This window comes from Macrotis lagotis, chromosome 1 (genome assembly GCF_037893015.1).
Source record: "Macrotis lagotis isolate mMagLag1 chromosome 1, bilby.v1.9.chrom.fasta, whole genome shotgun sequence".
Lineage (NCBI taxonomy): Eukaryota > Metazoa > Chordata > Mammalia > Peramelemorphia > Peramelidae > Macrotis > Macrotis lagotis.
In genome coordinates, this window is record NC_133658.1 from 145,263,205 (window position 1) to 145,278,560 (window position 15,356).

Genomic DNA, 15,356 nt, shown 5'->3' on the forward strand with positions numbered 1-15,356 from the left:
ATTTCAGGCTTGGAGCTTCCACTTGGGTAAACAGTTTTACAACTTGTAGAACAAACCCTGGCTAAAATTAACTGCAGCCCCGGACAGCAGGCAGGAACACGCGGATCTGCCTCATGTGTGCAGGGATTTATTCCCCAGGACAACATCGGTGTCCTCTTAATGGGAAATTTGGCTGAGGGGCGTGCACTGAGGAACAATGCACAGCATCATGATTATGCTAATGAAAGAATCCCAGCCAGCAGCTCCAACTTTGTCTTTTAAGATGTTTTTGCAAGTACTGACAAAGAGAAAGGGCAGGCTCTTCAGCACAACAGGCATTCACTGGATTTTTAAACACTGATTCAAATCGGGCCAACTTTTGGCAACAAGGTGGCAGTACTGCTCGCCTCTCAATAGCCAAAAAGAAAAAAAACCCAAAAAACGAAAAAATGAGAAAATAATAGATGACTTCAATCATACAATTAGATGACTGGGGTGAAGTTTAGACTTTTGGACTGTGCAAAATAGAAATACTTATCTGATACATCCATACTGGTCACAAACAATGACCACTAAAAAATCCCAGTTTCTTTATTTTGCACTGACTTAAGTTACTCTATTTTTCGTTTCTTGTTTCCCCCCCTAAGGAGTTACCTAAATGATACTGGATTAACCAATAAATGCCGGCTGAGAAAAAGCATCTAAAATATTTGCAAGAAGCAACATCCCTTGCAAGAAATCCTCTGAAACGAATCGATGGCTATCTTCGAATGGAGGGAGCGGTGCCTAATAATCTGGTTCAAGCTGATGTGAAGGACCCCCATTTCCTAGGGGTGGCAAGGCAGAATAGGGGCTACAGCACAGAATTTGGGATCAGGAAGACCCGAGTTTGAATACGGCCTGGGATGCTTAGGAGAGGTAAGATGGGGCAACTAGTCACTAAACTCTGTGTGCCAAAGTTTCCTCAGGTGCAAAGTGGGGATAATAATAACAGCACCTACTTCACAGGATGGTTATGAAGATCAAATGAATTAAGAAATATAAAATGTTTTGTGAACCTTAAAGCAAGATATAAATGCCAGCTATTATTATTATTATCAGGTGTGTTTTTAAAGGCCAAGCTCTTAGGAATTTTGCTCTTATGTTATACTTTATAGAATATTTCCAAGTACTCTAAAAGCATTAATTAAATCTCCATTTTTGTAAAGTATTAATATTCTAGTTTTTACAGATGAGTAAACTGACATGGTGAGACTAAGTCACCATCCCAGGGCTTAGTTGGAAAATAGTGGTTGGTTTTATATAATAAATCACAATAGTCTTGACATTGCCTATTAGTAATTTGGTTATAACATCTAAGAGTCTTAGAGCTACTATTTTTTCTAGTTAAAAAAATGTATGGACTTCAGGAGTCTATGGAAATTCTATGGAAGTACCCAAATCCCAGTTGAATCAGAGATTTAAAAATCCTTCCTAGGGTTTCCTACATTAATTTTCAAAATGTGTAGGAAGGACAGGTAGGTCCTTCAGTCAGTTCAGAGGTGAGCCAGCTATAGTTGAGAATAAATTTAAAAGATGTTATTAAAACCTAGTAAGGGCAATCTGAAAAGAGTAGTAGTTGACATTTATATAGATGGGTTTTATCTCATGGGAACTAAAGAGAGCACTCGACTTATTTCCATTGGTAGGGGTTGCTGATTATTGTCACAATTTTCTCCCCAATTGTTGGTGAAAATCTTTGGCTATTATTATTAGAGTTAGTTGTCAGTGTGGATTGTATTTTTCCTCAAGTCTTGTTTCTAAATGACAAATGTTCTGAGTTATTCAAGATTCTGAAAGTCATATATAAAATCTCTTCCTTCCACTTAACACCCCATACCAGAATGGAAAGAAGTGACAAGATTAGAACTCTTCTTTTCAAAGGTTCTCTGCTTCATTATCATCAATAAATTTTACTCATTAGAAATTCACTCTCAAAAATCCAATAAGCATAAAATAAAAGTCTTTTTTTTGACACACTTACCTACCCCTTGCTAATTTTTATTCTCCAATTGAGCCTTTGGTTCTGCAGCTGATCTTTGAAACCCAAACTCAATTACTTCCCCAACCCAGAAAAAAGCATAAAAAATTCTCACCCTGAGCTATTCTGTCACTATATCTCTATATTTAGCATGATTTGGGAGCAAGGAGGATACTTTCTACTCATTCCTGAATTAGTTCTTCATGGCTTGATTCCATTAAAAAAAATAAACCAAACCTAACTGGTTACAGCTCCAGCTGGTTTTGCTTTTTTTTTAAATTATTATTAATTACCATTTTGGATTTGGCCACATGAATGCCATATATCCATATGTAAGATAACTGAGTAGAATACCATTTTGTTCTCGCATGAATAATTTACTTATGACACTAAAAATACAGACAATCTCATTTACTTCTTATAAAAAAGTTACTATTCCTGTCATTAATTCTGTAAAGTTTTTTGTAGTTGTAGTTGTGGTTCAAGTTGTTTGTTGTATATGTGTGGAAGGAGGTGGACTAGCTAGTCTTTTATCTTGTACAAGTGTCCTGAAGACTGAAAAAATATTGGAAATCATTGCTCATATGCTCATATTAAATCAGCTCTTAAGAATAAAAATGTTGGACAGTGAACTTATCTAATCTTGACAAAATTTTGATCAATAGAAAGCCTGAAAAAGAGAAGCAGAGAGACAGAAAAGAGAGAGCAGCAAATATATATGTGTACATATATATAATATATATAATTGAGTAAAATTTATAAGAATACAAGCTATTACCCAATTTAAAATGATCAAAGAATATGAACAGGCAGTTTCCAGATTAAAAAAAAATTAAAGCTATCTATAGTTATAGGAAGAAATACTTTAAATCACTACTGATTAGAGAAATGCAAATTAAAACAATTCTCACATAAACTCACACCTTTCAGATTGTCTAATATGACAGAAAATAAAAGCAACAAATGCTGGAGGGTATATGGAAATATTGAGACAGTAATGAACTGATGGTGGAGTGGGGAACTGATCCAACCATTCTGGAGAGCAGGTTGGAACTAAACACAAAGGGCTATAAAAACTGTGCATATCCTTTGATCCAGCAACACCACTATTAGTTCTGTATCCCAAAGAGATCCAAAAAAAAGGGAAAAGATCTATTTGTAAAACAATATTTATAGCAGCTTTTTCTATGTGGGAGAGAATTGGAAATTGAGGAGATAGCCAATATCCATCTATTGAGGAAGGCTGAACAAGTTGTGGTATATAAACCTCATAGAGTATTATTATGCTATAAGAAGGGACAAGCAGGTAGATTTCAGAAAAAATCTGAAAAGGTTTACATGAATTGATGCAAAGTTAACTGAGCAGAACCAGAACATTGTACAGAGTAACAGCAGTATTGTGCGATGATCAATTATGATTGACTTAGCTCTTCTCAGCAATACAATGATTCAAGATAATTCTGAAGAACTCATGTTGGAAAATACAACCAACATTCCGAAAAAGAAATCTGTCTGAATATAGATGGAAACATACTATTTCTACATTCTTTATTTTTTTGTTTCTTTTCTTTTGGCCTGTTTCTTCTTTCACATTATGATTAATATGGAAATATGTTTTACATGATTGCACAAACATAACCTACATCAAACTGCTACCTCAAGAAGGAGTTGGCAAGGGAGGAAAGGAGAAAATTCAGAAATCAAAATTTTTTTAAAACGAATCTTAAAATTGTCTTTATATGTAATTGGAAAAATTAAAATGCTTTTAAGGGAGAGAATGAATAAAGGAAGGGAAAAAGAGTTTAAGAAGGAGGACAAGATCTATAAGGCAAAAGAGAAAGAAAGTAGTTAAACCAGTATAAGTCTATTGACTAAATTGATTTTGGCACACATATGCTGTTTACTGAGGATATGAATATCATCATCTGTTATTTTAGCCCACTGAAATATTGGTTTGGTTTCCAGCACTTTTTTTGGAATCCTTTCTGTCCTGAGAAACTATCTGCTTTTATTTTCAAACTTGAAAGTTTATTTTTGAAATGAACATTTATTTTATCAAAAAATTCTAAGATTTTAAGTAGTCATGAAGGAATGAGTTGGGTTTCAGAAATCTGCCTTGAACCACAGAGGTGTCAAATAATTTATTAGCTGGAGGGAGTATAGGTTTTTTTTTTATCTTGGATCCCCGAATCTGAACTTTAAAAAAATACCTTCATTTTCTAATAAAATTGAGCATTTCTTCAATTTTGAATTGGAAGGGGGGAAAAACACATTATTTTGAGGAGTCCAAAGGATTCACCAGACAGCCAAAGGACTCCACAACACAAAAAAATTAAGAACCCCCTGAACTAGAGACTAAAAGTCTCCTTGACAATGAAAAATTATCAGACTAGCTTATTTTTATTCTTTAAGAGCTCTGACTTATTTTATATTTTAAACATAAAATAAACCAACATTATTTCATTGTGCTGGTCTCTCATTCTTCTACAAATTAAATGTACTTGTTTGTGTACCATTTGTGTGCACATAAGATATATTGTGGGATGCAATAATTAATATTTGATAGTTTGACAGTTTTAAGATATTCAAAATGTATATATAAAGTCTCTCTACAAACTGAGGAAGATGGAGGTATGGGGAAATAAGTACCATACTATAGGTATTTATAATCTCAATTTTACAAATGAGGAAAATAAGCTCAGAAAGTTTAAGTGACTTGGCACAAATAATGATAGAATGTAAACACAGGGTTACTTCCAAGCCCTGGACTTATTTCCACTATACTATGTTGCTTCTCAAAAAAAGAATAAAGTAAAACTTTTAGGATTAACAGTTGTTTACAGCTCTTCAACTGCTCCTATCAGTTCTTTAGATCTCTTCTATGAATGGGACAAGGACTTTACGATATTATCTCATTTGATCCTGACAATAGTCCTAGGAGATAGGTGTTATTATTCTCATTTTACAAATGAGGAAAGTGAGGCAAAGAGTTGTTATGTGACTTGTCCATGGTCACATAGCTGGTAAGTTTCTGAGACTGGTCTTAAATTCAAGTGTTTCTGATTTCAGGTCCAGCACTATATACCCTTATGGCACCAGCTAGTTGCCAACTGTCTCTATTGGAATTGTTAAATTAGGGCTAATAGTCTTTTTGATGTTACAGCATTGATATCAATGAAGCCAATGCTTTGTTCTCTTAAAAGAATTTCAGAATCATACTGGTACATTGTGTCCTGAAAGGTCTACCTAACATTCTTATTCATGCATAAATATTTATACAACAAAAAGTGGTATGGGTATAATATCTACTGTCAATTGACAAAGGAAGATAAGGAACATACAAACATCTAAAACATAAGATATGAAAAGTACTGCTAGAGTGGCTCAAAGTAAGAACTCCACTGAATACAGAGGAGAGAATCTAGTGGCTGTGTTTAGGGAAGGTATTGTCTAAGAGCTGCTATCTGAGCTGGCCCTTAAAGGAGGTGTAACAGGCTTTGGACAGGTAAAGACAGAGCAGAATGAACTGCAGGCAGAGGGAGAACATGAGTGAAGATGATAAATTATTTTTTTAGTAAACTGTTGAATAGTCTGGATAGGCAGTTTCTCTGTTCCAGAGGAGGGTAGCAGTATTAAAAACACTCTAAAGTCTGTCTGGAATGTACATAGAGACATATTACAGAAAGAATGGCAATGTTCCTATGCACCTTCCATAAGCACAAATTGTTACCCAACAGCAGGGAGAAAATGAGATACCCCTCCTTTGAAATTTAGCCCCCATCAATATTCTCTCACCGGAGTAAATCATCAATTTCAGACTACTAAAGTTGAATTGGTGAATTCAGCATCTTTCCAGGTAAATAAAGAAAATAGGAAGGGGAATATTACTCTGTTACATGTATGAATCAAATATGATTTAAACTTTTTTCCAAATTGCATTCGTTCTAATCTAAAATAAGAAGAGAGTGTCCTCCTTAAAGTATAATATACCTTATAATTTTGGAAAATAGTCAATCATAAAAAGATCAAAAACTCCTTAGTTCAAAAGGTGGTATAAGTAAAACTTCACTAATATATCTTAATTTTGGTAAAGATTGCCCTGCATTAGAAGAAAATGAGAATTAAAAAGTATTTTAATAATTATAGTTTTATTAAAAGTACACTGTAAGTTTTTCAAAGGTACGGTCATGTTTTATCTTTGCAGCCCACAAAGCACCTAGCACAATAAAAAGTACATACTTAACAAATTGACATCCCTAAAGCTCAAGTCTGATCATATTATTCCTTTGCTCAAAAAACTTGGTGGTTCCCACTTACCTTGAGAATCAAAGATAAACTCTCAGGTATTAAAGCTAACCCTAAATCAATCTTTCCTGGCTGAGTGCATGGTGGACGCCATCACATCCTGGACGCTCCAACCAAACTGACTTTGTTTCAATCCCCTGGTATTGACATTCCACCACTCCAGACCTTTTTATAGAGTCTAGCCAACTCTAGGCCTGGAATGAGCTCACTCCTTACCTCTACCTCTTCAAGGATCTGTTCAAGTACCATCTCCTCCAAGAAGCCTTTGTTATAGGAATTCTACCTATAATTGATTTTTTTTTTGCAAACATACTATATTTACTTATTTGTAAATAGGTTGTATAAGTTGGTAGAATGTAAATTCATTGGAGTCAGGGAATAATCACTTTTATATTTCTATCTCTGGGGTCTAGCATAATATCTGGCACATTAATAAATGTTAAATAAGTAATAATAATAATAATAAGGTGACTGCTTACTATATTACTAAAGCAAGTACTTTACAATTATTACCTTATTTGAACCTCTCAACAACTCTGGAAGGCAGAGGCTAACATTATCCTCATTTTACAAATAAGGAAATTGAGACCAGCCAAGGTTAAGTAACTTGTTCATGGTCACAATCTGAGGCCAGATCAGAACTCAGGTTTTTCTGAGTCAGGCCTGGGCTACCTAGCTGGTCTGAAGCCTTCAGGTATTGCCCCCAGACTAAAATATAAATTCTTGTTTAGCATTTAATACCCTTACCAATCTGGCTCTAAACTGTCTTTTCAAACTAATTTCCCACAGCTCCCTTTCCTGAATTCTCATTCAAGCCAAAGTGGTCTGCTGTCCATTGCCCATACATCACTAATTCCATTGTCATGCTCACTCCTCTTCCCCCTTCCCAAGTGTTGTACACCCACCACCTTGTACAAGATCTGTCAGATAACAGTACATATCAAATATCTGTTAAGTTGAACTAAACTGCAGGGTAGTTCTGAGAGACCAAGATATCATTGTTATTGTCATTAAAGTTAATTAATATGAATTTAGACTATTCTCTCAGACAACCCTACCCCACACATTAATAGAACCAGCATTCAGGCATGACTGATTTGCTACTATATTTATCCAATATTACAGATATGCTGTAAAAAATAACATTTAATATTAATAGTTTTTTGGTGGTGCTATTTGTTTGGTTTTTTTTTTTGAGGGATTTAGAAAATGCATCCTCTACTTTAATGGAATTTCTTGAGATGACTTTGGGGCATCATCCAATGGTCAATTTTAAAGAATTGATTTTTCTTCCTTTCCCGTACCTTCCCCCTCACCAAAAAGAAAAAAAGAAAAAGAAAAATACTGAGAACTGATTTTGGGAGGAAGGGGTTGGTGTTTTGACATAAAGACTCCTCCAGGGGGCAGCCCTAGCTTGTCCTAAATAAACATTCAGAGACCCAATACATCAATATATGTCCAGTTTTCACAGATGAGATCAGTTTTTAAAAATCAAAAGAACAAGGAGCCTATTTTTTAAGAACTACCAATGATTACAGCATTTGAGAAAGATCAGCAAGTGAAATTCCTTTAAAGATGAATGACCTCTTGGAAAGAGAAATAAATACACACAATATGGTAATATAGGTAGCAGAGTTTAGACTGAAAAATGGGGGGAAAAAGGAATAGAGTAGTTAGTCCTGCATTTTTAAATAAGCAAAAACTACCATCATATTGTGTTTTCACCTTCTTGATTGGCTCTTCACATTCTTTGGCCTTTCCTTCCTCATTCATTTTAAAGGTTCATGATTTTATAATGGATTGTTTATTTTTTTAACTTCATATTCCTACCTCCTTTTATGGACAGATGAATTTTCTGACCATTTCCCCCTATATTTTACAAAAAAAATTTGATCTCAAGTGAAAATTTAAAAAGTAAAAAAAACTAAGCTCATTGTCATATGTAGACTGAAGGGGTACAGAGAGGAGGAATAAAAGTAATTCCTAATATCCTATCCCACCCCATATAAGGTATTTTTCATTCTCTTTTTAAGTGGGGGGGGTGGATGAAAGTAGAGGAAAAATTAAGCATGAAAAATTTTGTCATTATTCAATATTCTTAAATTAATGATCAAACTTTCATAAATGAGGAGTTCCATAATTAATTGTAGCTAGTCTGTAAGAAATGCCTATTAAATTAAAACTTCATATTTTGTATACAAACAAAAGAATACCCTCCTGTTTTATCTGTATACCCCCAAATATCAATTGACAGAAAGTAAACTAGTGTTTGTTATGTTTTACACAGTGTTGTGCCCACTGCATGTCCTGTTAATGTGAATTTTTTTTTAATAGTACCATGGGATGGTTACCTGGGATGCCAGTAGAATTAACTTTATTATTTTTAAAATGTTGTTTCATGATTTTGCTGTGTAGTTATAGATTCCTGGTATAACCTGACTAATTTTTACAAGAGATTTCAAAATCACCCCAGGAAGACATGAAGACCTGAATCAGAATTCAGCTCTACACTGGTTTCATCAAGAGATACTCCCCAAAGTTTTGCAGCCACTAAAATCCTGAAATTGGAGATATCTTGGATTCTTCACAAGAAATTTGGGGAAAAAAGGAGAAAGTCACAGCAGAAAGGAGAGAATCAAGTCCATCCTAGGGGTCTTCCTCTATCTTAATACTATTTGGACTCTGCATAGTTAAACATTTGCACACTTTGGCTTCTCCCCACAAAGTTTCTGTTAGCTATTATTTGCAGTTTCTGGGTTTTTTGTTTTGCTGAGACTCTGCACAGACTGGTGAGATGAATTCTGTCCTTTGCTCCCTAAGACCAAGTCAGAAAGGATTCTACCCCTTTAAACAAGTTATTTTTCCAAAATCACTTTATCCTTCTCCCTTCTAGAGGAAAAGAGTCTAAGCTGGGAGAGTCGATGCAATTTCTGCAGCCAGAAGCTCTAGACTGGCTGCTGTTATTTCCAAGAAACTCCATCCACTACCTCCTCTGGACTTGTTAGCATGTTTGATGTCCAGTGCCATGACAAAGATTGGGCAGTTTGGGATGGATGCAGGCTACGCATTCAGCCTTGAGCTCAGAGGCTTGATGAGACCACCGGACTCCCACTTCACGATCCCTGGGAGTGAAGACTAAAGCCTTCCTCCGGATGACAAATAGGAGAACTAATAAGCCAGGGATAGACTGGGAACCAGGGAGAGAGGCAGAGGCAGACAGAAGCCTTTTTTAGGGGATGATTCATATTAAGCAACCCTGCATTAGGAATACACAAGGGGGTATAGTCTCTATACAAACAACAAGTGACAATCTTCCTTGAACTTCCCTGACACACAGAAGGCAAACTCCTCTAATTTCTTGTGAGAAATTTTTTTTTTACATCAGCATATCTTTATATCTTTACATCAGCAACCCTAAAGCTTCAAAACAATAACCAGAAAAAATCACAAAGTATGTCAGGCAAGTCTTTGGTCCCTAATACAAAAGAATAAACCACACCCAAAGAGATACTAGACAGAAAAGTCTTAAATAATTCTGAAGAACTATGAGGAGTGGGGGGTGGGGGTGGGGGCTGGGAGGGAAGGAAGCCTGCCTAAAATAACCAAGGGGAATTAAACAATAACTAAACATTTGGGCCAGGATGTTATCAAATTTACTAATTCGTGATGTTTGGAAACCATTCTGAGTAAGGACGTCTTTAGATCAATGACAAAACCAACATAGTTCATGAAGCAAAATCAATAGTTGTTTTCAAGCATAATGATTCCAGGTCTCAACTGAAGATCTTCCCTGGATCATCATGGCCCAGCTCAGCCTCCTCCTCCATCCGGAGGAGCCCTTTCCGATTCCCCTGGTTGTCACCTGATGGATGATCCTGCCTGTTACTATGTGTCTACTCCATTAGACATAAACTCAGGGCAGAGGCTGCTTTCCCTCTCTTCCTGAATTCCTAGAACCCAGCCCAAAACTTGCACACAGTAGGTGCTTCACAAAGACCATACTGTCAGGTCAGAGGAGCCATGGAATCACAGAGGTGCTGCTCCTCAGCCTCTGGTAATGGACATTGGAAGCTTTGACTCCTAGGTTTTCCTCTGACACAGAACAAGCAACACTGACCTCATTCATTCCCTTTTTTCTTCAGTTGGATGGAAAAGGGAATAGTGATAGAAAGGGTATTGGGAATGCCTCTAGGACTTTTCTACCACATCCCACAAACCATTTGGAATGTTTCATTTGGAGTCAGGAAGTCTCAAGTTCAAAATCAATTTAACATTAGCTGTGTGACCCTAGGCCAGTCATGGTTTGCCTCAGTTTCCTCAAATGCAACATGGGGATCACAACAGTGCTCACCTGACAGGGCCACCCTTGGCACAGAAGCTACTGGTTCCCTTTGATGTGTTTTTCACCAGCCCTCCCCAAGATGCTGGGGTACACAGAAACTGCCAATGTAGTACTTTGTACTACCAGAAACAGAGGGTTCAAGGTCACCTCTTGATGAGGTCTGTCCTTCATTGTCAAAGAAGACTATGACATCAGGGAGGTAATGCCATGACAAGCACATGAGTGAGGGGGTGCTGTGCTAAGTCACCAATCTCACTTTCTCCTCCAGAGCCATCTGGATTCCAGGGGCCAGATATGAATCAGAATGACTGGAGGTAGCCCTGGGTTGAAAGGCAGTCAGGGTTAAGTGACTTGCCCAAGGTCACACAGCTAGTAAGTGTTAAGTGTCTCAGGCTGGATTTGAACTCCCATCCTCCAGACTCCAAGGCCAGTGCTCTATCCACTGTACCACCTAACTGCTCTATCTCCTCCTCAGCACAGGTGGTGATCCCTTCCAAGGTGACCCTTCAGGGGCAGCCTCCAAGTCTTTCCCTCCCTCCTCCAGCCAGGCTTCCTCCAGACTTTCCCATCTTCAGAGAGCTCCTCCCAGAATGCTCCCTGCCCCCCGACAGCAGGAAAACCCCAAACTTCTCCCAATGATCCCAATACCTTTTTCTATCCTTTCCTTAAGCTTCCCTGTTCCTTCGCATATGGTTTCCCCCAAAGAAATGAAAGTTCCAAGAGAACAAGTCTTCTGCCTTTCTTTGTACTCCCAGTACTTAGACTAGTATGCTTGGTTACAGCTGAGCCTTAATAAATGTTTACCAACTGATTGACTTGAGTAACTCCAGGAGAAGACCTCAGAAATTCATAGGGTAAGTCCACTACAATATTGGATAGTTTTGATAATGCTGTTGCTATAAACTCACAAAATTTCCTCAAAATTCTGAAGTGGATAGTCTATATGTTATCCTTATTTTGCAGATGAGGAAGCTGAAGCTTAGAAAGATTGTAAGAATTTTCCAAGGTTGTGCTTGAATTGTTTCAGTTAAGGAATTAAATAGGAGTAAGTGACTTGCCATGGATCACAAGGCTAGGAAATGTCTGAGGATGCATTTAAACTTAGGTCCTGTTGACTCCTGGGTCTGCATTCTATCTACTTTGCTGCCTAGCTGTTCCAAGGTTGCATTATAGTTAAATTCTACAGCTGAGACTAAAATCAGGACCTTTGGACTTTAAGTTTAGGGTTCTTTCCATTATACTGTACTGTTTCTTTATGTTGGGTCAAAAACCTGTTTCTTAAAAGCTTTCACCCTTTGGTCCTATTTCCACGACATAATTCTATTCCTTACATATGGCAGCATTTCAAACTTCTGAAAACAGCTTCTCTTGTCTTCCTTTAGTCTTCCATCCCTAGGGAATAAACCTATCCAATTCCTTCAACTAATTCCTTAAAAGACACTTTGCTAAACAAATGAGTGTTTTCTAGAGCTGCCATTATCTATCAGCCCCTTTTGAACATATTTCCACATTTGCCAGTGCCCCTCTTAAAACCATGGTGTCTGATTACCAAACACAAAACCAGGATGGAGTATAGTCCAACTATTACTTGTGAAGATCTGAACACACACACACACACACACACACACACAACAAAGATCTGAACACAATTCTGTTCATACAGATTAAGATGACAGCTTTTTAAGCTGCTCTAGCACAGTCTGTCTGTGACCCAGTCCTTTTTTCATATGAAAATGTGTCACAATTGGGTTGTCCCCATTCTTTCCTCATAAAACACAATTTAAAAAACTTAACTATAGAATTACACTTATCCCTAATAAATTTCATCTTAAAATATTTGGCCCATTATTCTGGCCTATTGTGATTTTAAATCTTTAAATCTATAGATTTTTAAATCCTGACACTATTGTCTTTGAAAATCCCTGTCCTAGTCTTGTGACAACTGCACATTTGACAAGTATACTTTCTGTATCCTCCTAGTCTTTTATTATTGTGTATTTATGTCTACTGGTGTTTCCCCTAAGAAATGCAATCACTAGATTCTCTAAAGTGGATAAATTCTTCTTTAAGCACCTTTCTCTGTAATTTTTGATCCCTAACCCAATTTCTAACTATTGTCATCTTCTGGAGGCTCCATCCCTTTCATCCCTCAGTTTTTTCCTTTTTAACCATGTGATGAGTCAAGTCAATTCAACTCTGTCCTTTATAGTCCCTTACCAAACCCTCACCACCCTTTGATCCTATTAATGTGTGGCTGAAGAGAAAACATGACTTTGTTCTGATTAGTCCACTATAAATTTATGTTATTAAATGCTGAAGCCATTGACCATTTACCTCAGGTTAAAGTCAATCTGTCCTTAGCTGAAATTCCAACCGAAGAAGTTCTGAATGTCATTAGATTCCTTTCATGTGGCAAAAAGCCCCTGGTGCTGATTCTACTCCAACTCAGATTTACAAGGTGTGTGTGTAGGGGGGTCCCACCTTGCTCACAACAAAGATGACTGAAATATTTCAGGGCATATGGCATGAGGAGGTTATCCCCCAGTAGTTCAAGGACACATCCACTGTCTATCTTTAAAAAGGTAAAGGGAACAGATTGTGCTGTGACAATCACTGGGGGTGGGGACCTCCCTCTTAGCCACTGCTGGTAAGATTCTTGCCAGAGTGTTCCTTAATAGGCTGACCTTCACCTGGAAGACAGTTATCTTCTAGTGAGCCAGTTGCAGCTTCAGAAAGTGTTGAGGAATAGCCAATATGGTGTTTTTACTGCCCTACAACTCCAGAAGAAACGACAGGAGCAGAACAGATATCTGTATACAACATCTGTAGATCTGACCAAGGTCTCTCCAATACTGTCAGGAGGGCTTGTGGAGAAGTGTCAGAATTTGGTTGCCTGGAGAAGTTCATCAGTATGTCAATTCCACAACGGCATGCTTGCCTGGTTCTGGATAGTGGATAATGCTTTTGCGATTTCCCAGTCATCAATAGAATAAAACAAGGATGTGTCCTTTCTCCCATGCTTTTTAGCATGTTTTCAGCCATGTTATCAAATGCCTTCCCTAAGGATGAACATGGCATCAAGGTCAGCTACTAAACTGCCAGTAAATTCTTCAACTTGAAAAGGCTACAAGCCAAGACCAAAGTGGAGACAATATTGGTACATGATCTTCTGTTTGCAGATGATTGTGCACTCAATACAGCCTCTGAAGCTGAGATGCAACAAAGTATGGATTGATTCTCTGTTGCTTGTCCTAATTTGAGTCTAACAATTAACACCAAGAAAATTCAGGTGCTCCATCAGCCAGCACCACAGCATCCATATGTGGGAAATGTGTATGACTACAAATGAAGAAGTTTTGAATGTTGCAGGTAAGTTCACTTACCTTGGCAGTAATACTTTCCAGGGAGGTACACACTGATAATGAGGTTGACAAATATATTGCCAGAGCTAGTTCAGGGTTTGGAAGACTCCAAAAGAAAGTGTGGGCAAGAAGACGTATCAGGCTAACCACCAAACAAAGGGTCTAAGAGCCATTGTGCTAAATTCATTATTGTATACTTGTGAAATCTGGACAGTCTGCCAGTGCCATGTTAGGAAACTGGATTGCTTCCATTTAAATTGTCTTAGAAAGATTCTGAAGATCACCTGGCAGGAGAAGATACCAAACACTGAGGTCCTTGCTTCAGCTAATTTGTCAAGAATTCAGACATTATTATAGAGAGCATCACTCTGATGGGCTGGCCATGCTATTTTAATGCCAAACATACACTTCCCAAAAAGACTTTTTTAGAGAACTCACCCAGGGTGAGCACTGACAGGGGGAAGAAGCGATACATAGGCACTCTGAAGGTCTCTCTCAAGAACTCTGGAATTGAATGTGCAGCATGAGAGACACTGGCACAGGACCGCCCAGCATGTGTTCCCTCCTTAGAGAGGGAGCTGCACTCTTTGAGCAAAGCAGAATGGAAGCAGCTCAAAGGAAACATGAAATACCTAAATGTAACAGCCACTCAGTTGTTCACAAGGACTATTTGTGCCTGACCTGTGGTAGAGCATTCCGAGCTCTTAGTGGTCTGAACAGCCATAGTCAGTTCCGTTATAACTTGACTCTAACACAGTGATGTCATTTTGGTTTTATTTGAGAATGAAGGACAACAGCCAATCAACCAGCCATGTTATCAAATTTCAACTGGACCCTTACAATACCAAAGCAACCTTTCTACTCCTTCCTAATGGATTAGACAACTAGGTGGCACAATGGATAGCATGGCTGGTCCTGGAGTCAGGAAGACCCTGAGTTCAAATCTAATCTCAGACACAATCCTGGCTATGTGATCCTAGGCAAGTCACTTAATCTCTGAAAATTGGGATAACAGTTGTGAGGATCACCTGAGATCATATTTATAAACATGTAGCACAAAGCCTAGGTACCACATAGTCTTATTCCTTCTCACTCTCCTCAGCTTATTTCTCTTCCCTTCTCACAGCACCTTGTCTCCCTCATACTGCACTAAAAAAAAACTGAGGCCGTTTACTGACAACTCTCTTTTCTCTCCTCTCCCATTATTAAACGTCCTTTCTTCGCCATCTTCCTTTCTTTGACTCAGATGACAAGGTGGCCCTCTTCCCTCTCTTGGCTAAACCCTTTATAACAGGGCTTCATAGATTGTACTGTGTTATGAACTCCTCTGGCAGGCTGGTGAAACCTA

General features: G+C 37.8%; 1 protein-coding gene across 8 annotated transcripts in view; it reads right to left on the reverse strand.

The window, feature by feature from the left end:
* Positions 1 to 15,356, reverse strand: part of SLC20A2 (solute carrier family 20 member 2) — a 121,070-nt gene that overhangs the window by 81,811 nt on the left and 23,903 nt on the right. For 3 of the 8 annotated variants that reach the window (XM_074209037.1, XM_074209036.1, XM_074209044.1), the window contains one exon: positions 1 to 15,356. This exon is cut by the window's right edge and continues 16,884 nt beyond it. The exons of 4 other annotated variants lie outside the window; for them this stretch is intronic. The gene's annotated coding sequence lies outside the window, so the exon portion shown is untranslated. One more of the 8 variants, XM_074209034.1, reaches the window with a different exon arrangement.